Source organism: Lissotriton vulgaris, chromosome 3_1 (assembly GCF_964263255.1).
Source record: "Lissotriton vulgaris chromosome 3_1, aLisVul1.2, whole genome shotgun sequence".
NCBI lineage: Eukaryota > Metazoa > Chordata > Amphibia > Caudata > Salamandridae > Lissotriton > Lissotriton vulgaris.
In genome coordinates this window covers 2,073,532,857-2,073,559,454 of record NC_141689.1, presented here as the reverse complement: position 1 = coordinate 2,073,559,454, position 26,598 = coordinate 2,073,532,857, and the positions used below count along the sequence as shown (strand labels likewise).

Genomic DNA, 26,598 nt, shown 5'->3' with positions numbered 1-26,598 from the left:
TTACTTTTATTGTTGCCTGCTGGAGGGGGACATTGACACTGCTCTTGCTTTCCATTAAATTGATATCCATTTCAACAACATTGCTTTCTAAATCACACCCGGGGCCCCATCAACAGACTCTTAAATACACCGACACACCACGTGGCCAGTCCTGAAACTGTATGTTTCTGTTCCTACAGCCATTGCAGCGATATCACTGATCTTGCAGCAGATGAGTGGGCTGGAATATTCCCAGCAGTCCTCCCAAAAGACCTCCAGTTACAGCTACTGTACAACTTGAAGTTGGCCCAGGGTGGCCGCAGAGGGGCAGACCCAATGGGCATCAATTTCCTGGGGTAAGTGCACTGCTTACTCCTTACACGCCTTTCATTTTGCAAGGTTCGGCTCCAGTGTTTCTCTTCCCTGGCCCTGTGCATGACTTGCTTTTGCCAATTGCAAGCCCGTCTCCAGCAAGCCGAGAATTAGATTTCATAAGGCAGTTAAGAAAGTACGGAATCCCTCACATCAACATACAATGATTTATTAATGGTGTTTCATTGCGCTCCCGGTAATAAGTATTGAAAAATTTACAGGCAGAGAAGAAGAGCGCTGTGTATTTTATTGACAGTTGTGCTGAAAATGAAATGTATTATACAGCATATCCGATTCTGAGGGTGCTGAACACATCTACTGCAATTCAGCTGATTGAAACTACAAGATTAGGGGCCATATGTAGGTAATCTACATTTACCGATTCTAAAATACCGAATTTTACAGATTCGGTATTTTATATTCGTTAAATGCTATGTAGGAAAAAATTCTGTAAATTTTACCAAATCGGTAACATTTGGTAATTACCGATTCGGTATTTACCAATTCAGTAATTCCCATTCATTACTACGGGCCTGGAGGCCCATAGGAATGAATGAGAATTACTGATTCGGTAAATATCGAATCGGTAATAGGGGGAAGACTTACAAGGGTGGCAGGGTGTCACATTGACACCCTGTTGCACCCCTGAATAGTGCATGGCTGCACATGTGGCACACATACATGCCCTAAGGGCATGTATGTCTGCCACATGGCACTGTTGGAATAGCACAATTTTGCTTTTTCAAAGGTTTTCGAGATTTACCCCAACTTGTAGTTGTTGATAAATACCTAATCCTTAAATGAAAAATGCACTCACTTGAGTACTCCCTACATTAAGGATTCTGTAATTTACCGAATCGATATTTAAGAATTCGGTAATTTACTGATTCCTTAAATTACCGTTCGGTAAATTGCCGAATCCTTAAACATGCCTCCTACATCTGAAATGCCCAATACCGTTCGGTAACGGCCGAAATTCGGTAATTTCGGCCGTTACCGACCGGTATTGGACTACCTACATCTGGCCCAATATGTTTAGCTTTTGTTCAGCAATCAAGGCTTAGCCCACATTAAGGACCTACAGCTTTATGGTAGCGATGTTCATCAGCGAAAGGGAACAAGTAAAACTGCCAATTTACAGATAGCAGCACTTACTGCTGGATTAAAGGGAGGCGTTGACATTTATTGCAGTGTCAGATATGTTTCTTTCATGGGGTTCCCTTCCGTGCTGCTGCATATTAGCGGATGAATTTACATCACAAGTTCACAACAACTTATCAGGCTGATGCATATCCTTTTTCATTTTAGGGCTGATAGAAACTAAAGCTCTCAGACCCGTTCACTGCCTATTATGGAATAATCATGCAGGTGTATTAAGTCGCAGACTGATCATGCTTAGGGCAGTTCTTAGCTTAAGATAAGCATTTTCTGAAAGTGTCTAAAATGATCACCAACACTTTGAGCCCTTCCACTTCAGTTTCAACAGAAACCTCCTTACTCTGCCGGACTGAATTTGTGGGCAGAACTCTTCAGAATCTTGCAGAGTTTTTATCTAACTTCATGGAATTCTGCGAAGTTCCGCCTACCCAAATTTTAAATGCCAAGTTGACAATCAGTACTGCAGGACCACTAGTAACATTTAATTTCCAGATCCATGGGCACATGCAGTGCACTCTACTAGAGACATATAGATAAATTAAATATACCAATTGTGGATACGTCAAAGAAACATGTTTAGGGGAGAAGCACATGCACGTTATCACTTGTTTCTAATGGAGAAGTAGTCAGAGTCATAATACCAACAAAAAGAATACGGCAAAAATTATTGGAGGTCAGCTGGCAAAAATTGCTGGCAAGACCACGCTAAAGCTGTCAAGTCTAACATCTACTCTCAAAACTTGTGTGGAGTTAGAATAGTAAATACACACCTCATTACGGTCAATGTCTGGTACTCATAATAATAGGTATGTATGGTGTGAGTGTGTGTGTGTGCATGCGTGCGAGCATTTGTTGTGTATCCATCCATGTGTGCATGATGATTTCTCTTCCTGGCAGAATGTACTTAGTTCCAGTAATGTTCTGAAATCATGGTTTCCGAAGTCCAGTACCTATACTCAACTTGGCCTTTGAATGAGGGAGGCTTCAAAAAGATGCTTTGGAGTGCACAAGGCCTTACCTTTTCTGCCCTGGCCTCAAAAACTCACTACAGGGGGGGGTATGCAACCCTTTGTGTGGGGACAGGCACAGCCTTATTCAGGTGCAAGTATCAGCTTCTCCCTCTCATCTTGCTTCAACATGACTCATCAATATATGAAGATGACTGCTTAGTCACTTTTACTCTGCCTTTTGGTATGGTTGTCTAGTGTGAATGCAGGACACCAGCTGTCACTCACCTTGGACGCATAACCCAGGGACAGGCAGAAGGCACCAAATGGTTTACATAAGAAAATGCCAACTTTATAAAAGTATCACATACAAGGGTAGACCCAAATGTACTGGGACCTGGATATCTAATGTTGCAGGGAAAAAGGGTCCCAGTAAGTACACTTTTAGGAGAACACAGAAAATTCTTTAAAGTGTTCTACGTGAAAATAATTACACAATTTAATGAGAGATGTTATTTATTCAAAAGTGGAGATTTAATGTTAGTCTTCTCCTATCTGCACTCCTTCTAGATCTTTAAGAATTATAATATTTCTGTGATTCTAATGAGATGTGCAGCTATGGATATTGCTGCTGGGCTATGTGAATTGCAGAGCCTTTCCCATACAAACAATTGCCATTTGCCAGTGATTATGTTTGTTCTGGATAGAACCTGAATGTGCACCAGTTCTAGGAAATCTCATCTGAAGGAGGCCAAAGTAAGACTATCGCAAATTTTTTAAAGATTCAAATATAAAGAAAAATAATATATAATTTTGAAAAAGTATGCGCACATCCTGCTATAACCTTTTCAGAAACCTAACTGAATATTTATTTGAGATTCAAGCCAGACTTTGGAACAGCGCTATGAATAAGAAATGAAAACATATGTTTAGTAATAACAGACATAAAAAACTAGTGCAGCACATATTTACCATGCTCTAGACTACATAAAGAATCACTCTATGATTATGATCAGAGGCAAGATGGCGTCCGCACGATGGGCGTTTATGTGAGGGGCTCCTAACTCGGTTCTCCCTGAGGTGATAATACAGCGTATTTCTCCAGTGAACACAGCCTGGAACTTACCTTGCAGCTCTCGAAGTTTTCTCCTGATGCCGGTTAGTGTGGAAAATATCGTCTTTCGGCAAAGGGGAGAGCTGCGGTGCCCACTGTGTGCCTGGGCGACCGTAGGAGAGCAGATCGCAGAGCGTGGAGCACAGCCAGGAGCGGTGGTTGCTAAATGCCAGCCGGGCGCGATACCGCTCACCTGAGGTCATTTGGAGCCGCTTGATTTCTGTGTGGAGTCGGAGGAGTGGAGGAGCGCTTCACAAGTAAGGCAAGGAAAAGCTTTAATGAAATGCACAGCGAGGACCGGCATTTAACGCATTTCAGCGGTTTAATTCTTTATCTTGGTGGAAGAAAACCTGGATACAGAACCGCTTGAAAAGTTATGTTAAATACAATGTGAGCACTGGAGTATAACGCACAACGGCATTATGGCACTATAGCGGTTTAAATGTTTTTTTCTTTTTGTGGGAGAAGAAGTGGATGAAGAACCACTATAGACATTATTGGTCTTTATCAGTTTTTGGGGATATTTCGATTCTGCTGTTGACTGGCGGCAGATTTACAAAGAAATCATCTAAGAGCAGCTAAGACTACTCCAGTGAGTTTTTGCGAGCTGATCTCTGAGAGGCAATTTAATATTTGGAACCTTTTTCATCATCTGAGCTCACTAAACACACTATAACAGGGCAGTGGGTGCTACATTGTGTGTTCTATCTTGAGACATTGTTTTCGAGGCTTGCTATGGCACCTAATGTTGCTCGTGGAGGGAAAACTAGAGCTACAGGGGAAGGTGTGGTAGGAACACGAGCTGCACTTGCTGCAAAAATGTCTAAAGAAATGCTGGGGGTCGAGGACTTGGAAAGCACTGGGCATGGTAAAGACCTAGTTCAAGGAACTCCTAAGTTTTCACAAATATTTCAGTTAGCTACTGGGAAAAAAGTTGGAACTTCTGCTGCTAAATCTTACAATTCAGGTGCCCAGTTAGCGGGTAGCGAAGTGATTGCTGTATCTTTGGAGCAGAGACTAATACCCCCAGCGCATGTGCAGGCACCTCAGACTGTGGCTCAGACCACGGCCGGTGGCAAAGAGCGTACTTCAACGGATGACGATAATGATAACGATACTATCACTGAAGATGTCAATGTACCTTTAAGCAGTAAAGATAGAGAGTTTTACTCACTTTCAGAGCATTCAGAAGGATCTGATTTGGAAGGAGATCTCCTATTACAGGAAGATGGGTCTGGAGACATTACCCCTACTACGTTGATTTACAGATCCATTTCAGAGCATCAGCTGGAGGCTCGAGCGGAGCATTTAAAAAAGCATACTGCATGCAGGAAATTGCAAAATACTGTCAGGCGCTTGGCAAAAACATGCAACGACTTCACTGACATGGTGGTGGAAGCTGAGGCCCACATATCATCACTAGAAGATCAGATGGTGACCCAAAAAGAAGTTTTTGCAGAAATAAAGGCACACAAGGATGATGTACATGATTAGCTTGCCGACTTAGAAAATCGACTACGGCGCAATAATTTATGCATTCTAGGGGTTCCAGATGGACTCGAGGGGCAGGATATTCGCAAATTCGTAGCTGAGTTGTTTGAGAAAGCACTTCCTGAGGTGAAAGAAAGGAACTGGGTCCGTGAAATCCAACGGGCGCATAGATTTCCATTTTGGCAATGACCTGCAAGGAGTGGACAAGCAGTGCAGCAACCGTGGGCTATATTGATTTCCCTGAAAAATTTCTTGGCTAGGCAGGCACTGTATGAACTGGCCAGACCAGATAAGAAGAGATCCGGTAAAGGAATAAAATTTTTTGTGCGGCCTGCAGTTAATTAATCACGACATTCTTTGTTTACAGGAAACGCATATCTCTTGGTCCATTCGTAGGATATTATCGGAGTTGGGATTTACATTATTATCGGCATCTAGACATTCTTCTATGAATAGGGTGTTGGCAATTTGGGGCATTGGGCTGTAATTGGTATGGGTAGAGAGAGGGCGGGCAACTTTGGGAGGTGGGCAATCACCGAATGTATTATGAGGGGCACTAAGACTACCATTCGCTCTGTGTATGGGTCAAATTTAGATGAAGCAGATATCTTGGAGTCTTTGAATGTTAAGCTAGCACTGTGGGGGATCCCTCTGCTATTATTTGGGGATTTTAATATACATGGGGATTCTCAGATATGGGATGCTCAATTTGTCAACTACAAAGGCCGTAAGCCGAAAGTATTCAGGGCACTGCATCAGCTGCTACAGCAACATGGTCTTGTGGATGGATGGACGGTGGTGAATCATGGGAATATAGGGTATACGTTTTTCTCTTCTCCACATAATAAGTTTATTAGGCTAGACTATATTTTTTTACCCTGATTTTTAACTGTCAGTGCAAAGATGCAGTTAATGCCCCGTATTACGTCGGACCATGGCCTTGTGGTTATGGACTTGGTTCGCTTTAATATTAGGCGGGAACAGCGATCATTTACATTTAGTAAAAAGGTTGTAAGTAACAAGGAATATATATGCTATGTTCAACTCTGGGATATGTGGTTTTTAGAACATAATAGAGGAACAGCTACCCAACCAATGGTTTGGGACTCTTTTAAAGCTGGACTAAGGGGTGAAACTTGTAGTTATGGCTGGGTTAAACAGACAAAACAGAAAGCTTTAATAAGGGACTTACTTGAGGATTTAAGAAAGGCTGAGTGTGAGCTTATTTCAGTGATCAGTGCCAATATGGACAGTCAAACTGCGCAAACTAAGGTAGCCTGTAGTAAGGCTAGGATTAATGGGGTCTCGAGTAAAGAAATAGAAATTCAGTTCAAAATACATAAAGTTGAAAGATATGAATATGGAGAAACAACCGGTAGATGTCTAGCTCAAAGACTGCAGGGTGGGCAGGCATCTCAACGAATTGAAATTTTGGAGAATGATAGAGGGGGTATAGTTGAGACTATGGAAGGTATAATGGAGGTATTTCACTCATATTATAAAGAATTATATACTCAATATCCTGTTGCTCAGGATCAGATTGAGCAATACCTTCGTGAACTTGAGTTGGGGTCTACTGAAAGAGAAGACCCGGAAGCTCCAATTTCTATTCAAGAACTACAGACAGCATTAGAGGACTTAGCGCTAGGGAAAGCAGCTGGACCGGATAGACTCCCTCTGGAGGTTTATCGGATGCTTCTTCCTATTATAAAGGACGATATGCTTGCCGCTTTTATATCCGCTCAATGTGGAAATTCCCCTCCATCTTGGGATGATGCAAATATAGACGAAGGATAAGTCCCCTAGACTTCCTGGGTCCTATAGACCTATATCATTAATAGATGCAGATGCCAAAGTATACTCAAAAATACTTGCAACTCGGTTAGTGCAAGTCCTTCCATCACTGGTATCTCGGCACCAGCATGGTTTCCTCCCTGGCAGGAGCACAGTCAACCGTCTGCCTAGGGTTATAGCGTTACTGGATTATGCTACTTCACTACAAAAAAACATTGGTATAACATTTTTAGATGCTGAAAAAGCATTTGACCGTGTTACATGGACATTTTTATGGGCTTAAATGCGCAAGATGGGGTTTGGGCCCCACTTTTTGCTCGCATTACAGACTATGTATAAACGCCCGCGGGCTAAGATTTGTACAATGGGACAAGAATCCCCTTTTGTATATATAACCCGGGGCACACGGCAAGGATGCCCATGTTCGCCATTACTTTTCGCCATTTACATTGAACCATTGTTGAAAAGACTGGAGGCTACCAACAGTATACAATCAATGGTAGTGGCGAGCATCAAGTGCATGTTCTCGCCTACGCTGATGACATAGAGGTTTTAACATCTGACCCTGAGCAAGCACTAAGAGAGATTGAGCAGTTGACTCAAGAGTTTGGGAAGGCCGCTGGATATAAGCTAAACATCTCAAAAACCCAGTTGTTTGTACTGAGGGGCTTTGTCCTGGAGAGGCGTGTGTGACACAAGAAGCAAGGTATTTGGGGATTAAAATTAGGATGTCACTCCAGGAGATAGTTGATGTAAACTAGGCTGATATACTAGGATCAGTTAAAAGACAGCTGGAAAAGGTGGAATGGCTATATTTATCAATGGTTGGTCGACAGAATGTTTTAGAGGTGTGTATACTTCCCAGGGTGCTTTATTATTTTCGGATGGTACCGTTGGAGTTGACACGTGCACAATAATGCAGCTACAATCGGTTACAGATAGGTTTATTTGGGGTTGGAAGAAGGCCTGGCGTCCCTCAAAATATATGATGCTATCACTGGCGCGAGGAGGGTGGGGAGTGCCAATTTTTGCTTTATATTATTTGGTCTGTTTTTTACAAAATATGAAATACTTGGTTATTGGGGGAGAAATAATGCTGTTTCAATCAGCAAATATTTATCAAATGCTACTAGGAGTCCAGGCGCGACAAGTCTTGCTTAAATTTTTGGAGCCAAGTTATTTTAAAAGAACACAATTTAAAACTATACTCGCAGCATATAAAGCTTGGAAATAGATGCGTAAAATTATATCCATAAACCGGATTAGCTACTATACTCCTCTCGACCCCACAGAAATATTTCCGTTGATATTTTGGGATATGAAGATGACGATATGGAGGGATAAGGGGATTCACCACTTAGGGGATATCTACAGAGCTGGGGCATATGTTTCCTTCGCGGAACTAGCTGAACAATTTACAATATCTAAGAATGATTTTTTAAAATATTTACAGATACGGGACTTTATTTATAAACACTATCGACTTCTACCTATTCTAACTAATGAACTTCTAGAAGCTTTGATTAAAGGGGCTAAGATCGGGATTTTGTATGATATATTATCGGCAAAGCAGAGTGACGATATAGAGATTCAAGATAAGAAATGGAGGGATAGACTTGGCAACTCTGGTTCATTCGTGCAAGAATCAATCAAAGTTATCCTGACTGCAAATGTACGCACCCAACATTATAAAACCTTGTTTAATCTATATCATACACCTGCCAAATCGATGAAGTGGGGTGATGTTCATGATGGAAAATGTTTTAGGTGCCAGACGGAGGTAGCAGATATTGTACATATATTTTTCGGTTGTATCGTGCTGAGACAATTTTTTCTATGCATTGCACAATTTCTCAACTGACGAGGGTTGATGTCTCTATATCTAGAGAGATGATGCTATTAGGGGTGTGTGAGGACAAGGAAGCTATGCAGACTGGCTATCCATTTCGAAATTTTATTTTCATGGCTATGGCTGTTGCTCGACTATGTATAGCTTCGATGTGGTTGAAACCAGAGGCGCCATCATACGAAATGTGGCAAGCAAAGTTTTATAAAGGTGTTTCATCTTGAATTTAATTTGTATCGTAAAAAATCGCTGAAGAAAAAAACAATTAGGGTAAACATTTGGCAGCCCATGCTACAACATATGGAGATGCTGTTTTGAAATTATGTTTTAGATGATGTCCATTTTTTTTACTTCTTATGGTATTAGCAATGTCTCTACAGCACTTTGATCGTTGATCTATGTATGATTTACAATTGTTATATATTCTATGAACAGAACAATAAAGAAAAGAAAAAAATAAAATAAAAATCACTCTATGAAAATGAGGGGCAAGGAATAGGAGTTGTCTTATCTTAACACCCGGTTTACTTCAGCAGTAAAGTCACCGCGATTATGTAATTGGCATTATTCGTCTATGTTTTCCAACATCTTTCTTTATATGTGTTGTATTGATAGATTTGTCATCATTATTACCACCTAGCTTTAATATTATTTCTTATTAGTGCTTTCTATACTCAAAAGCATCGGGCATCTCAGCCAAAATAAAGTTAGTTTAAAAATGACATATCATTACATTTTCAATGATCACATGATACTGTGCTACAAATATATATACTAATGCAATTCTACAATCATTTGAGAATCCTTCCTGTATCATTAAACCCAATGATCCTTTATTATTAAATGGAAAGCAGATTACATCACTTTATATAATACATAATTCACAGTGCAAATATAGCAGATATTTTCATAGCGTGCAAATTTGAAATGTATTCTACCTGACACTTACGTTGAAGGAATAAGTCTTGCAAAGCCCTTTAGCACCCGCGCCCTAGAGAGTACAAATCTGGTTGTTAGTACTCTGACAGTGCATGCCAGCAATTAGTCTCTGTGCTGATGTGAGAATGCATGTCAGATGGTGGACACATACTGAGACGATAAAAGTGCATTAAGATCATATCACAGTGTGACATATGCAGCTGTAGGAGAACGGTAAGTCAATGAAGAGGAAACTGACAATGTTGGATTGTGTACTACCTTAATGTATGTCAAAAGATCAAATACGGGATGCTGCATGATGAATATAAGTTAATTGAATCAATTATGTCTATTTCCACAAGAGCCAGATTATTAGATAAATTGATGCCTAACATTTGTACATGAACTAAATACACAATTTTCATTTTCAGGCTGGGAATGCTAAATAATACAGTAAATGAGTCTGTTAAATAAGTGGATTGAATGATGTAAAAAATATATGTGGAATATACCACAAATGAAAAACCACCAATCATCTCTCTAACTCAAGTTTTCGATTTGATAATCCTTTCTGTCAAATGTTATCATTTTTTACACATACTCATTACACTATTTTTACCACATAAACTGTTGATTTTCAATTTGATGGTTGTTTCATAATTTCCGTTCATGGATATTAAGCAAATATATATGCTCGATCATTTGAAACCACAGTGTATATTTCATTGTTGGTTCTTTCCAAGAATATTTTTTTTCTTCAAAATGTCGCTTTATATCCACTTAATTGGATGAAATAATTTTCTATTAAATCCCTGTACAAAATGGTGTCTTCTGAATGACCCTCCCTAAAGGACACCAGCACATTATAAAAGCACATACAGATTTGATACTTGCTTATTTTTTCCTCTCCCCGCCACTAAAACTAGTTACATACACTTTCCAATGTTTAAGGCTAATAGTTTCAGTTCAGTATTTTAAGACCCCCGAGATTCAATACATGAGGTTGATTCAAGAGAAGTAAGAGCCTGACTCGAGTACAAGTGCAATGTAAATTATTGATTAAAAACACTTATTCCATTAATTCATTTTTTTGATCCTTAGAGGGATTCTGTTGCAATTTGCCCTTGCTCTTCGTACTCTCTTAAGCCCCACCCCATCTATGAGGGTATAGGTATGAGAGAGGGTGTGAGTTAAAGTAATGGTGCTTACTGATTATTCTGCTATACATATACTTATCTCAGGTGGTCTTGGTAAGATATAATAAGCTGTTAGGGGATTGACTGGTCTGGTGTGTGAAATTGGGGTATTAGTTGAGGGGGATAAGTACCGACCTCAAAAAATAACCACAACCCTTGTCAGGGTGATCTTTTAAAATCACTAATTAACATGAGCTCAATCCCCTTTTAGTTATGGTGCAGAGCAGACAGACTCAACTTAACAGCAATCTGTAAAGTATGTATACAATACTAAAACAACAAAGTCAAATAATACAGTCAACAATTCCAAACCAATTTAGAAAAATAGAGTAGATTTTAATAAATAGAATGACATCAAAATGAAAAAACATTCAAATAGGGGAGTTATGATGTATTTTTAACATTCAATGTACAAAATAGCACCAAAAATTGTTAAGTGCCAAATATGGTCCCCTGATTGAGCTTGACTGGTACCTAGGAGCAAGTTAAAGCTGATCAGGATGGAGCATGGGTCAGATACAGAAACCAGGTTCAACCCCATCAGAAGTTTCACCTTTAAACCTAGACTCTGTGTTAGACTTGACATCTTTGGCATGGTTCCCCTGATTTTTTGCCTCTACCTCCTTTATTTTTGATGCTGTGCTGGATTTTTATTTTGCTGACCTAGATGATTTGGGAACTTTGCCACTGCTGATCAGTGTCAAAGTGCAAGTGCATCCTATATTAATTACTATTGTGATTCGTTATCCATGATTGGCATATTGATTTACAATAGAGAGGTCTGCATTTTCAATGGCAGAGGGGCACTACCAGTTCCGTGTCATGCCCTTTGGGTTGAAGATGCCCCTGCCACATTCCAGAGACTGGTCAACCAGGTACTGTGCGGGCTGCAAGAATTCAGCAGCACCTACCTGGATGACATTGCTGTGTTCAGCTCCAGCTGGGAAGAACACTTGCAACGCCTCTAACAAGTGTTGAAGGCTCTGCAGAAGGCAGGCCTTGCTATTAAGGCCAGGATGTGCAAGATAGAGTAGGGATCTGTGGTACTTAGGGCACCAGGTAGGAAGCGGCCACATGGCACCTCTACAGCCTAAGATCAACACTATTCTGGCTTGGGAACCCCCTAAGACCCAGACAGCGGTGAGAGAATTTTTAGGTCTCACTGGGTACTACAGACGATTTGTCAAGGAATATGGTACCATTGTTGCCTCTTGACAATGCTCACTTAAAGGAAGCAGCCAGGAAAAGTGATCTGGACCAATGCCTGTCAGACCGCTTTTGATGTAGAAATCAACAAAAGTTGTACAGAGTTCCCCACAAGGGATTGAACTAAATTAACTCATTAGAACCTCTCTCTCAGGGGGTGTGACAGAGCAGGGAAAGTGAAAGTCCCTTTTCGGAATCAAGGATGCCTCACACAAGCCAAAGGTTGGATGACTGCTGTCACCCCACCCGATGATTGTCCAGTGTCATCATTGGCTTCCTGCTCCTACGGCAGGCTGGCGATGCAATGCCCGTCGGGCAGCACAAGGTGCTGCACTTTAGCGGAGGTCTTTTATTCCTTTGCCAATGGGTGCGTGTGTGTGAGGGACCTAGGAAGTGCAGTAGTGAGCGTGAGTGAGGTTAAAAAAGGTCAGTGGAGTCCAAAGGGGAAACTTTAATAACATGGCTCACTGCCTTATTAAAATATGTGAACAGATGAGGGGTATCAAGGCGTGACGGTTAGGGTAATCAGGCCTTATTCAACCCTCAGTCCAGGTGTGGTCGACATGTTTCATGCCTCTAAGGCAATTCATCAGGACCAATTGCTCATAAAATTGATAATGGATTCCCTAATAATTAAGGAATCGGGTATACGACCTGTATAGTGTCGCAGGATCAACCCTTCGTTGGGGCCCTCCCTGGGACTAGAGAAGGAGACAAAATAAGGGTACAGTCAATAGTATATTTGTTACCAAAGACGTTGTTGCATGTGACGATAGCATGCAAGTCATTGTGTATTGGAGGGGGTCACAACCCCTGTGAAATTATCACACTCGTGTCAGAGAGGGTAAAGAGGAGTATCGAACAGAATGGAGTGAAATATGTCCTGCCAAAAGACGCCATTGGTGATCCGCAATTCGCATGCATTGTATCTGATCACATCTAGGCAGCGTGCCACACCATGCTAGGTAACACATGTGTGTCATGCAGACATCGGTAGGAGTGTGCGTACACACCAAAAATTAAACTGTGAAGAGGTACCACTAAAACAACTGATTATTTACAAAAAAGCATAGCTCACATTCCTATAGTGATAACGCTTGTGGTGAATTAACCTGGGTAAGAAATAAATCGTAGACATGCCGGTTGTAGCAGAAACGCAACGCTTACCCGCAGTCCCCGGTTGGTAGTCCCACCGGCTGACCTGGTGGGGCCAGTGCTATGTGGTTGACACCTGGAAAGAAAGCAAGTTCACCGCTCGTCAAGAGATTGGGGAGCGGTGGAGCTTACCGTCATTTAGGCTTCCAGTCAGTCTACATTCGTGGCGATCGTCAGTTCGATGCCTCGGGTGAGCTACGCGTAGGTTAAGCCTGCCTTACCTGACTAGCTTCTGGCAAGGCGTGTAATCACCTACCCCGCCCACATCGGTGCAGCCGCAGGATCGCCGGTACAAGCGGAATGCGTACCAGTCGCTAAACATAGCGGGTTGCGCGGGCGCCGTGAGGGGCGTGTCCCGCGGGGGTTGCTAGGAGACACGGCGCGCTGGGGCACGGAAAGCAAGGATTTCCACATGAGTAGGCTCGTAGCATTGGGCGCCATCTTAGAACGGGTTTGGGACAAGGGTACATCAATGTTACAGTCAATGCGGCGCGCTGGGGCATGGAAAGCAAGGATTTCCACGCGTGTATTAGCTTGTAACATTGGGCGCCATCTAGGAAAGGGTTTGGGACAAGGGTACATTAATGTTACAGTTAGTGCCTTGCTGGTAAAAGGTAGCGAACTCATGGAGTATATTATCTGGCCAGCATAGTCCAGGGCACAGCATCATTCAGGCCACATTCATCAGTATGTAGGCGATGAACCCATCTTTGTTCCATTTTAAAGAGGGCCTGTTGATTTATTGAGGGATGGCATTCCAGGACAGTCCATTGCAAGCTCTCAGCCGCATGATTTCGTTGTCTGCAGTGCTCATACAGTTTGGTGTGGGTCTTTTGACATCGGATATTGCTATTATGCTCCATGATGCGTAGTTTCACAGGACGCATCGTCATCCCAATGTAGATCATCTTACAGGGGCATATGAGTACATAAATACATCGTGAGCTATTGCAATTAGTGTGTCTATTGATGTTCCAAATGAAGTCCCTGGGTAGTTCAATAGTTTTGCCCTGGATTGTTTGGGGGCAGACTACACATGATCCACAGCGGTAGTGTCCAACGACCGGTGGAAGGTCCCACAGGGTATTAACCGGTCGGGTACTTGATTTTTTAGGGCGAGTGTGAATCAGGGTGTCTTTGAGATTCGCCGTCCTCTTGAATGCGAAGCGTGGGCGAGGTAATTCCATGCCAGCTGTGTTGAGAATCCCCCAGTGCGAATTCACAATCTTTTTTATGAACGTCGAGTGCTTTGTATAGGACGTGACACATGTGATAGTATCCTTCTTCTCTTTGGTGTGGACTTCAAGCAAGGACTCTCTGTTGTTGTTAAGCGCTCGTTTGCATGATGTCTTAAGCAGCCGTGTAGGGTATCCCCTATCTTGGAGCTTATGTTGCAGAATACTTGCTTCATGTTTATAGTCTTGGACAGAACTGCAGTTTCTCCGTATACAGAGAAATTGCCCGAAGGGCAAGTTCTCCCTCAGTGCTCTCGTATGGTGACTATTATATAGGAGCAGACTGTTTCTATCTGTCTTCTTCTTATACATGGTGGTAGTGATCGTTGATGGATCCAATTGGATCGTCAGATCTAGAAACGGTATAGATGTCTCAGAGATAGTGCCCGTAAATTTTAAGAAGGGGTTCTGTTGGTTGATCCATAGACAGAAAGCCTCACAGCTGGAGCGGTCACCTTTCCAGAAAATTAAAATGTCATTGATGTATCGACGCCAGAGTGTAAGGTTATCTTGAAAGGGGTTTTGTTCTGGAGGGTAGATATGGTTCTTTTCAAAAGAGGCCATGTATATACACGCCAGGCTTGGGGCAAATGTCGAACCCATCGAGGTCCCGCTGACCTGATGATACAGTTGTGATTCGTATCGATTTTGATGCCCTGAAATCTGCCATGTGCATGGCGTCCATGCTCAAGGTACCCAACTTCTTCAAGATTATGTTGAGCAGGCAGATGCTTCAGAGCATGGTGTGCGAGCAGTACTCTCACAGTTGAACAACGAGGGCTTGGACCAACCCATAACTTTCATTAGTAGGAGGCTTCTTCCCAGGGAACAGAGGTGGAGTGAATTTGAAAAAGAGGCTTTTGCTGTGGTCTAGGCACAGAAGAATCTTAGACCCTACTTGTTTGGGACTCCTTGCTGGGTTCAGACAGACCAGAGGCCCCTCAGATGCTTGATACAAATGAAGGGTGAGGACCCAAAACTGTTGCAGTGGTCCATCTCCCTACAAGGAATGGACTTTACAGTCAAACACCTTCCTGGTACAGAACGTGACACTGTGGCATGGTTTCCCATTGTCTTTTTGCCTCTACCTCCTGTTTTTTTTATGCTGTGCTGTATTTCATTTTTACTGGCTTAGACGCAGTTGGCACTTTGCCACTGCTGATCAGTGTCAAAGTGCAAGTGCTCCCTGTATAAATGATTACTGTGATTGGTTATCCATGATTGACATATTTGATTTACTGGTAAGTCCCTAGTAAAGTGCACTTAGTGTGCCAGGGCCTGTGAATCAAATGCCACTAGTGGGCATGCAGCACGGATTGCGCAACCCACATGAGTAGCCCTGGAAATGTACCTCAGACCTGCCACTGCCATGTCTGCGCGCAGCTTTGAACTGCCTTGTCAATCTGGCAAGTTCACACACTTGCCAAGACCTAACCTTCCTTTTTTGTACTTGTAAGACACACCTCGGGTAGGCCCAAGGTACCCCCATGAGCAGGGTGCAGTGTATGTGAAAGGTAGGACATGTACTGGTGTGTGTGACATGTCCTGATAGTGAAATTCTGCCATTTTCGTTTTTCGCTCTTGAAAGGCGATCTGTCCCATAGGATAGCATGGAAGATACTTTGTAAATTCTTAGAAATATAACTTCCCATTGAGACACAATAGAGAAATTAATTTTAGGCTCTCTGAACTCAGAATTTATATAACACGTTGTTTAGTAAAAATGGTTTGGAAACTGTGTGTTTGAAAAGGCCACTTTTAGAAAGTAGGCATTTTCTTGTTTAACCATTCTGAGTGCCTCTCTAGCTGTTATGGGGTGCTGGCCATCCCTTGGATGAGTCAGAGCTGAGGTGAATAGACCTTGGCTGCATTTAGAGTAGTGGGAGGATTTTGCTTGCACCTGAATAGGGCCTGTCTTCATTGCACAATGCCGTCTCCACCACCATACTACACCAGTGAGGACAGAACTGGTTTTGACTGGGCTCAGAGACCCTTGCACAAAGAAGAGCAAAGACAAAATGGGGTATAAGTAGTGGACCTTAAACCCCAGAACTGTTGATCACTTCTGGACTCAAAAGGAACCTTTGCCAAGGAGAACAGCTGGAGACATGTGAGGAGGATCACTGCCCCTTTGCTGTGTGCTGTGTGCGGATGACCTGCAGTTGCTGCTTCTGCCAAGGAAAGGACAAAAACTGGAAATTTGCTTTGAACCTGCTTGAAAAAGAAACTCCAAGGGCCTGTTTTTTGCTGGCCTCCTGTTCTGAAGTCTCAGGGACACAAAGGTTTCACCCCCAGCTCCCCTGAAATCTATTGCTGAGAGTTGTGATCTGCCAGGAGGTACCTATTCCAGTTTTGGGCCTCTGGAGGTTGTTCCTGCTGTTAGGAGCTGGAAGCAACTTGAAAGAAGCAAGAAAAGCAATCTCAAACGCCGTCAGCGAAGCAGCTGTGATGCCAGGGGCTTGGGAAGTGCACAACGCACTGCCTGGCCAGCACCGCAACTCCGATGTCCTGTAAAACCTGCCAACGCCTGCAGTTATTGGCCTTCCCGATGTCAGCGCTCCCACCGACTCCATCATTGCTAGCACTTGCATCATGTTATCACAGAATTATTGACTGCTGAGGGTTACTCCACAAACTCGCTGACTTTGCATGGCCTTAATGGAATTGAAGCCTTACCTCCGACGCAACAGACTTCCCCTGTACTGGACTCGATACGTCACCTCCTCGTGGACACAACGCCTCATCTCCCCTGTGGCAGCCAGGGAGCCGGCCTAGACCTTGGCACCGATGCCTCACCTCCACGACACTGTGCATCATCATAGACTTCATTATCCAAAGGCACTGTTTGTTTTGGGGTCCACGTGACTCTGTGCCCGACGCCATACAACTCGCGGTCGGCACCCTACTTTGGATTTATTACTGTCACAACGTTTCAATAGCTCCAGGTTGCGCTATTTGTTTTCTACAAGCTTTCTTTTGAAAATAACTGTGTTGAAGTACTACTACCTTACTGCATGTTTGCTGGATTTTTGCCTTTTGTCTTGTTGAGTTTAGATAAGGAATCTTTATTGTCTAAACTAGTGGGGTGTCCCTTTGTGGTGTTATCACCATATTACTGTGTGTTTTGAGTACAAATAATTTACACATTGCCTTTGGGCTAAGCCTGTCTGCACATGCCAAGCTACCAAGGTGGTGAGCAGAGGTTATCTAAAGCGTGTACCCCCCTTGCCCTGACTTGAAGCAAAGGTCCCTACTTGGAAAAGGTACCTACCTCTGCCAATTGGAGACCCACAGTTCTAACACTCTGAAATAGGAGGCAAAAATCCTCAGATGGGCAAGGCAGCAAGCTGTGGCTTCAAAGTGTACCATGTCGTCGGATAGCCCCCTGTACGAATGTCTTAGTGAAACCATTGCCTTTTGGCGGGAAAGCTCTATGTAGGTCAAATTTTAATTTAACGCGCAGAAAAGATTACTCACCACCTGTATACTTTTATATCGTATTGCAACAATTTCTACCCTTAAGTGGGGTGCTGAAGGTATTGCCACTTTTGTCAAGTGAAGATTTCTACCTTGGGTCACTTTTTGGGAGCTCAATTTCCGTAAGTGGGGCAAGGCCACAGTGTGTAGCTGAAGATGGTTCCACATGGCCAAATACATTCTCTCAGATGTCTCCCTGAATTGGCATTGCTGCTGTGGAAAAGCTCAGAGTGGGAGCAACCTGAATTATTGGCCCAGCTTTACACAAGAAACAACAATTAGAGTATGATGCCTTTTCCGCTTCGCTTGCAGTATTAGCTCAATGGTATATAACTTTTTCTAAACAAATATGGAGTCAGCTTATTCTACATTGCTGATACCCAGGTCAGGACTGGTATAGCTAGCCACATATCTTTCTGCTACTTTCCTTCAGTTTCCACCCTGGTTAGGATTAAGCTTAAGCCAATTATAGAACAGTGAGGAGACACAAGAAAGTACATTTAATGCTACCACGCCCATAAACAGAAGCAACTTGAATTTTGGGGATATCACACTTTATTTAGTGAAATTGAACAGATGGTCAATGTTTACTATATCAAATTCATCTTTTTGCTTGTGTGTCCTATTTTAAAAATGTTTACGTTTAACCTTTGAAAGTCAGTAGCAAAATGTGCACAGATGGCATATGCAGGCTGTAAAGAATCTGCCTTTTCTGCATTGTTAATTCAAGTTTTTCTTTGCGCATTGTGACACTGATATTCATTGTCAAAGTGTGTTTGCTCAGTCCCGAAAACGGTACACTGACAAATGGTTCAACTAATTGATCTAATTAATTTTACGGTAAGACTACGTTATACTGTGCAAGAAAAACACCAATAACATGGAAGCTAAATGTCATATGTGGGCTGTAATGTGTGTTTACACTATCCACAAATGTGATAAAAATGTGATGACTCCCAGAATCTCCATTGTCCTTTCGCTAGGCTGACGTTTAAAATCACTGAGGTGACACATGGGAAGAAAAAGTACCTTTGCATGGAGATAAACCGGAAGTGTGTATTGTATGCCCAGAGGGTGGATGCTTAGTACATAAAAAGAGTGACGCTAAATACTAGAAAGAGTGTACCTACATGGTTACAAAATATGTGTGACATTCATGCCCTTTGCTTGCACATAACTAGGTGAACTTTCAGCATCATTCCACAGAATTATTCAGATTGCAACTCTGCCATTGTTTGCCGTTTTTAGCATAATGTGCTAATGTCAATTTCGTAGAGTGGGTTGTGTACGCAGAAACTGCAGATACATCCCCTAATGAGGCACTCCACGGGTGATCAATGACATGATTCACGAGGCAGGTGAGAATTTTTAGTTGATTTATTCAATATTATTCATCCAATGTTTTTTAAACTGATATTAACGGCATATCAATTAAAACAACGTTATTCCATTAGGCTGGTATATGAACTTTCTCCAATGCATTTCGGGCGGGAAAGCCCTTTGTCACGGAGTGCTGAGAGTCCCTGAATTCCACCACTGTGTCAATTTCGGACACACGGATGCATTCTGTGAAATCACAAGTGCAAAAAATCAAATCACCACAAATAACAGTTGCTCACGTTTTGTGGTTCACACGCGTTTGTGGTAAAGTTTCACCGTGAATGAAGCATATTTGAGTGAAGTGCTGTAATGGCATCAATTTGGAAATCACATGAAACAATAATACCAAGAAATTACCTAAATTTCGCCAATCTAATTTAAATTTCACCTCGGCCTAATAAAATACAAAAGATGTTTCACTGTGTAGATTAAGATAGATTATGAATATATGAACAGGATTAGATATGGATAACATTCTAAATTTACATCCTTGATCGGCAAGATATTAGCAAAATGATTCACTAACTAGCTGGAGCACACAAGCCACCTAGCATGCAACATTGAAAACCTCAACAATGGATCAATGCCTGCACCAGCATATTTGCCCTCCTCCATAAACAAAGCTACATAGCAAAAACAAGAACACAGGCCAGCTGGTACAGAGAATATCTTAAAATGAACAAAAGACACTGGAAAAAACTAGAACAGCGGTAGTGAACAAGCGAGGGGAGAGTGAGAAAAGATGAGTTTACCAGCAAATACGGTAAACCAAGAAGAAGGATCTAGCTCTACACCTTCATGTCAGATTCAAAAATAGAAAAAAAACTTCACTATTGTCAAGGATTTCACCACACCCAAAGCAGGCAAAAGCAACATCAACCCAACTCAAGAACTGTGTGACAACCTCTCAGACATCTTCTACAGCATATTCACAACCACATGCCTCTACTTCACCGCACAACGGGACCCCTTAAACCTAGCCTGAAGCCACCAGATGACAGATTAAGTCAACAAAATAACCTAGGCTTTCCTGTTTTCAGTTTCTATTTTTGGTGAATTCTGGTGGTGTTTTTTCAGTGTTTTCCAGTGATTTCAATACCTCAAAAAAACAGTGCTTTTCAGTGGTTACTCATTTTCGCGCTATAAAAAACACCTGAAACAGTGTTTTACCTGTCTTTATGGAACGCTTTGCTTTAATTATTGCTTGCTCTCTTCATTGATGCATGGTATATAGACAGTGCACATACAGTGTATATGAGGTCAAAATACATTTTTACAAGTTGAACTTATTGTAGAACACTATACAATATTTCTTCAGTGAGTCTTTGGTCATTAGTGCTCTCTCTTTCCTTCCCATGTAAGCGTTTATTTGTTAAAAGCCCCTCTTAACATTGGCACTTGAGACTGGCAACGCCAAAACAGCCAGTACACAATTTGCCAACTCTGGCCACTGCTTTAGCTTTCCATGCCAATACTGGTGCAACTGAAGGTTGACATTCTCTGGTACAGGTTCTGCAACATGGGTTGAACTGGGTGCATACTTTAACTTTAGCTTTAAACAAGGATTCAGAAGGGTCTAGAAATCAATACCAATTCAGAAAGGACTTGAAGCCCCGCCCCTGTTTCCCACTGGCTCGCGTCATCGTTTATGCTAAACAGTGGCGCGTGATTAGAAATCAGGTTTCTTGGTGACAGCTTTGTCCACTTTTAGGACAGACCATGTGGACAGACCAAAGCCACCTTTGTTTGGCGTGACGTTGCACGTCAGAGGAGGAGCCCTAAAAGAATTCACTTTGAAATGCATATTTCACTTCTTCACTTCTAATTGGGGAGGAAAAAGGAAAATACAGAACTTCGTGAAGGGTATACACAATGAACGACACAACACATGTGGGTACACATATAGCACGACCCTGACTGTCTTGGGCACCGACACCTTCTGGACGGGCTGTTTTTGGTTTTACTGGTATAGACAAACTTAGCTTGCGGGCTGTTAATAGCACAACCTACGCCGCGTTAAGACAGGTTAATAGTTTTCAATTTGGCTCCTTTTCACTTTCCTTGCTTTTAATCGCTAGACAGGTAATTAGAATAAGATATCTGCGTGTTGCTAGTAATAATGCATTCATGTTGTTTGCATTTGATATTAAAATCATAGCCTGTTGTCTTTTACACTATACAAATAGCTACGACAGATAAACCATGCTACAGTAAATGGGCTTCTAATCTGTGAAGTACATAGCTACTTAAGTATCGGGTCAGGGAAAAAGCATGGCTATTAAAGTTGTAATGAGGGTCTTCTTACTTGGAAAACGATTTTTAGAAACAATTGGCATCGGGAATCCACTGCATGTACTGGATAGTACTCCAAACCCTGAAGAGCACTGCATGACAAACTGAAAACAAGCATTGGCATAGCCGATCGGTGTAGTTTTTTGACTGCCTGATTTCAGGGTGCTGTGGGCCGCCTCTGTGGCGCTTGTTTTAATGTGCCTTGCTTTTGGAAAGGGGCGACCATTCGGTCCCCCCGAACGTATGGTGGAGTACCACGATCCCCCCGGGAAGCCATCTTGGGCGGGAGGCGAGCCTCGGCTGGTATGCCCGAAGCGGCGTAGCCGGGGCGCGCCTTTTTCCCGCCCTGGAGTGGGCTGGCCTAGACACTGACGCGGCCGGCCACGCCCTTTGGGGCAGGCAGGGGCGGGTGTACGCCCGCCCTGAAGACGGATAAAAGGAGCAACAAGCCAAGAAAGCATCCTCTTGTTCCTGTGCTCTGAAGCTGCACCTCCTCGCTGCACGTGAGCTCGAGACGGAACGAAGAGCCAATTTTGAGCGTTATAATCTTCTTGTTTGTTTTGCAGATACTCTGTCGGAGAATGCCTAAGAAGGTGGTAAAACGATTGACTACCGAACAGATGCTGCGAGTTCTCATGAAAGAGGTAACCGACCTAAAGAAGCGAATGGCGGAGAAAGACGAGGAAGGGGGGCCGAAACGTCCTCTGGCGGGAACAGCTCCAGGGGGAAAAGGCAAGAGGCCCAGGAGGGGAACAGCGGGGGGAGACGTCCCAGTTCCCTGTACTCCGCTCGAAGCACCCACTCCGGTCCCGGGGGAAGGAAATCCGATTCCCGTAGTGGTCACCCCCGTGTCCGGGGAGGATATGCCGCCCGAGCTGGCGGCACAATTAGCAGCGTGGTTGGGTAAAGATAGCAAGGGCGCCACGGCTGATGACGCGCAGGTATTGATGAAACAGCTGCGGGAAACAAGGGAAGCGACGAAGGCACCATCGCCGGCTGCGGCAGTTGAGAAACCATCTGGGTCAGGTCCAGTCGCAGATACAGCTTCCGGTTCAGGTAAGCGGCCAGTGCCGATTGCGAGGGATGAGTCGGCACCCTCTCGAAGGGAAAGGTTGGGTCAACATGTCCCTCTGGCTATCAAGGAGAAGATATGGGCAGGGGAGTATATAAACATTTTCTCGTTGCTTACCGATCATTATGAGATGGAGCATGTTAAGAGTCAAAAGGAGCTCATGCATCCGAGTGTTTGGCGCGCTAAGATGGCCGCCTTTAAGGTAAAGGAAAACATTGGTAATTGGGGCAAAGCATGGGGGGTTTTTACATCCATCTTAGGTGAACGTAGGCCCGAATTGCTGCCCGAATTGCCGATTTATCAGTCACGGATCATGGGGTATTCAGTGTCTCATGAGGGCAACCATTGGTTTTGTTACGACAATGTTTTCAGAAAAGCAAAAGAGCACGATAAAAATTTAACTTGGGATTGTTATGATTCTGTGTCCTGGTCCAAAATGGAGGATTCTGGTATGTTGAAGGTGCCATTGGTAGGGAGTTACGTGGGTGAATCCCCCCGCCAATATGCGGGGACGCCCTTTCGATCTGGTACGAGTAACGACAATCACTCGAGGCCGACCGGCAACGCAGGTAGAAGGGGGGTTTGTTGGAACTTTAACAGGGGGAAATGTACTAGGCCCCAGGGGTCATGCAAATTTAGGCACGAATGTGGGGGGTGCGGGCAACCCCATCCTGAGTCCATGTGCAGAGCCAAAACGGGTGATAACGGGGGTAGAGGAGGCGCCAAACAGGTCTGACATAGTCCGAGGGGCGCCTTTACCTACTCCGATTGACACCATGGCAATGATTCCCTGGCTCAGTGAATACCCGGATCACGCTTCCGCTGGGGTGTTACGGGACGGATTTTCGTATGGTTTCCGCATCCCAGTGAGGGAGTTCCGGGGTATAGAAAAATGTAAAAACCAGATATCGGTCTTACAACATACGACCGTGGTACAGGAGAAGATCGGGAAAGAGGTGGCTCGAGGTCGAGTCGCCGGTCCATTTGATGTGCCACCAGTTGCTAACTTTGTTTGTTCCCCGTTAGGGGTGGTCCCCAAGAAGGACCCGGGTGAGTTTCGGCTGATACATAACTTATCAGCCCCACGTGGTCTTTCCGTAAACGAGGCAATAGACCCGGAAGTATGTTCGGTGCGGTACGCATCCTTCGATGAGGCCGTAGCCATATTGAATCGCCTGGGGCCCGGAGCGCTGATGGCAAAATGTGATATCGAGTCAGCGTTCCGGTTGCTCCCGGTACATCCAGACGATCAGCGTCTCCTTGGTTTCATGTTTCAGGGTCACTACTACATGGATAGGTGCATGCCGATGGGGTGTTCTATATTGTGTGCCTATTTCGAAAAGTTCAGTTGCTTCCTGCAATGGGTCTTCACAAGGAAGACGGGGTTTAAACATGTTATGCATTATCTCGATGACTTTTTGTTTCTGGGGGCAGCCGGTGATCCAGAATGTGGACAGGCTTTGACTGCATTTAGTGTCTTGATGAATCAATTTGGCGTGCCATTGGCACCAGGTAAGACTGTGGGTCCCTCGACTTGCCTTGAGTTTCTGGGGATCGAGCTCGATTCCAGAGAAGGTTGTTTTCGTTTACCAGGTGACAAAGTGTTAAGATTCAGGGCATCCTTGCAGATGTGTATAAGTGAGTCTAAGGTGAAGCTACATCAATTACAGCAATTGGTGGGACAGTTGAATTTTGCCCTGAGAGTTATACCGATGGCCCGCCCCTTTTCTCGCTCGATCGCTCAAGCCATGGTCGGCTTGAGAGAGGGTCATCATCGCACAAGGCTCTCGGCAGAGGTTCGCCAGGACATGCGCATTTGGCTGGCATTTCTGGCGGATTTCAATGGTCGAATTGTCTGGAACAAAACGGCCGTGTCCTCTGAGGAGCTAGGGCTGTGGACGGATTCGGCAGGGAGCGTTGGTTTTGGTGCCATATTCGGCACACAGTGGTCGGCACAAAAATGGCCGTCATGGTGGCATGATAGTGGTCTGACGAGCAACATTGCTTTCCTAGAACTTTTTCCCATACTGGTGGCCCTGAGAACTTGGCCTGAGGGGTTCAGAGATCACTCGGTGGTATTCTGGTCTGATAACATGACCGTGGTTGAGTGTATCAATAGCCAGGCAGCACGATGCAAATGGATTCTGAGATTGCTCAAAGAAATTGTGTTATTGTGTATGCAATTGAATGTACTATTTAGGGTACGACATGTCCCGGGGGTGATGAACCAAGCGGCTGATGCGCTTTCTCGTTTTCATATGCAGGCCTTCTGGGGTTTTCTGCCCACAGCGGACCCGGTGGCAGCACCCTTTCCCGAAGCTCTCTGGTCTCTCGGTGCCCAGAACTACAGGACCTCGTGGGAGAGAGTTTAGCACCCAGGACGAGGAAGGCATATGAAGGGGCGTTCCGTTCATATTGGGCCTTTTTGGGGGCGGCTGGAGGGGAGCTTTGGGGTCAGGAGGAGTTGGTAGTGAAATTCCTGCTGTCGTTACGTCACGCAGGCAAATCAGTGGCTACGGCCCAGAGGCATCGGGCCGCCATTTCCTTTGTGGCTAGGGCTCATGGGATCCAGGACCCGACAGCGTCTTTCGTTGTACAAAAAGCGCTACGTGGGTGGCAACGCCTTGAGGGTCGCAGAGTAGATGAAAGGCGCCCGATAGGTTGGGATAGGTTGGCCCTGTTATTATCTAAACTCCCTGCAACATGTTCATCCCAGTATGAAACGGTGTTATTTCGAGCCGCTTTTACGCTGGCATTCCATGGGGCTATGCGAGTAAGCGAGCTAGTGGCGAGGAACAAGCAGGATGTGATGGGGGGACTGTGCCGAGAGCACGTTCAGATCAGAGGGGGGACGATGACTCTCTCATTCGTCAGGTCCAAGACCGATCAGGGTGCAAGGGGTGATTGCATAATCATACAAAGGATACCTGGGTCCTCCATGTGCCCGGTGAGTTGTGTAGAGGAATATTTGGCACACAGAGTGGCATCATGGGGGGGGACCTTGTTGAGACACGCTGACACCACCCCACTGACGAGATTTCAGTTTCAGCGGGTGCTTGCGATGTCGATTACTGCTGCGGGCTTGAACCCGGGCGAGTTTGGGACCCATTCCTTTCGGATAGGGGCTGCTACAGAGGCTACAGCCAGGGGTCTGAATGTCGAACAAGTTAAACGTGTGGGGCGTTGGTCCTCCAATTGTTATAAGAGGTATGTGCGGTTGCACATGTTGTGAAGCTGTAATGATGTACTCACGCTTCTTGTTTTTGTTTGGTTTCAGTTGCGCAAGCCTACGAGGCGGGGCCGACTATGCAGGCGACCCAACACCGGGCCAGCGGTCAGACATCACCGGCTGTGAAAGAGGAGGTGTGGGTCGTGGGCCACTCATACGTGAGGCGTGCCGCGGACGTATTCAAAGCAGGTGATATGATTCACGTGGCTGGGGAATACGGGTACAGGGTGTCCTTCTACGGAAGGGGCGGACTCTGTATTGACCAGTTTCAATCATTTTTCGAGGGTTTACTAGGGCGGACGAGGTCACCGCCGTCTATAGTCATAGTACATCTTGGGGGTAATGATTTGGTCACCACTGGTAGACGACTTCTTCTTGAGGCGATGCTTTCCACTGTAAGTTGGTTGGCGAGGAGAGTTCCAGGGTGCACGATTGCATGGTCCCATATGATCCCACGAAAAGTATGGCGGGGGGCTATTTCTGTTTCTGCTCTGAATCATTCAGTAAGAAAAATCAATAACAAAGTGAGTAGATTGTTCCGTTCCAATACACTGCATTTGATTTCGCATGGTTGTATTACTGGTGACAGTATGTATTTGGGGGATGGTGTTCACTTGTCCCGGGTGGGGAACGAGTTACTCATAGGAGACGTGGTAGCTTGGCTAAAGACTTTAAGACATGACCTTTAGGTAGGAGTTTTGTGGGGGGTCCGGATAGCCGGTCAACTATCCGGCCTG

At 44.2% G+C, this 26,598-nt stretch overlaps 1 protein-coding gene and 1 long non-coding RNA gene across 2 annotated transcripts in view; one reads left to right on the top strand and one right to left on the bottom strand.

Moving 5' to 3' along the window:
- The window catches only part of SGCZ (sarcoglycan zeta), a 1,984,974-nt gene that overhangs the window by 927,610 nt on the left and 1,030,766 nt on the right, over positions 1 to 26,598 (bottom strand). The window lies entirely within an intron of this gene.
- Positions 3,465 to 26,598, top strand: part of LOC147728817 (uncharacterized) — a 313,193-nt gene continuing 290,059 nt past the window's right edge. Inside the window, exon 1 of the long non-coding RNA XR_015309579.1 lies at positions 3,465 to 3,972. This is a non-coding gene — a long non-coding RNA (uncharacterized LOC147728817). The remainder of the gene's footprint in view (positions 3,973 to 26,598) is intronic.